Here is a 321-nt window from a genome sequence, read left to right on the forward strand (position 1 = left end):
TAAATAAATAAACAAATAGATAAATAAATAAATAAATAAATAAATAAATAAATAAATAAATTAATTAATTAATTAATTAATTAATAAATAAATAAATAAATTAATTAATTAATTAATAAATAAATAAATTAATAAATAAAAAAATAAATAAATTAATAAATAAAAAAATAAATAAATAAATTAATAAATAAATAAATAGAATAATTTATTGATTAATTGAAAGGAAAAAGGAAGGAGGCGAGGAGACAGACGCCAAGAGATGCATCAACAGCAGCAGCAACAGCAGCAACAGCAGCAACAGCAACAGCAGCAACAGCAGCA

General features: G+C 18.4%; 1 protein-coding gene across 1 annotated transcript in view; it reads left to right on the top strand.

Moving 5' to 3' along the window:
* Positions 1 to 321, top strand: part of EMH_0050540 (uncharacterized protein) — a gene marked incomplete at both ends in the record, with an annotated part of 2,567 nt that overhangs the window by 1,780 nt on the left and 466 nt on the right. The gene's annotated exons all lie outside the window — the stretch shown is intronic.

This window comes from Eimeria mitis, genomic scaffold (assembly GCF_000499745.2).
Source record: "Eimeria mitis Houghton genomic scaffold, Emh_scaff2220, whole genome shotgun sequence".
Taxonomy (NCBI): Eukaryota; Apicomplexa; class Conoidasida; order Eucoccidiorida; family Eimeriidae; genus Eimeria; species Eimeria mitis.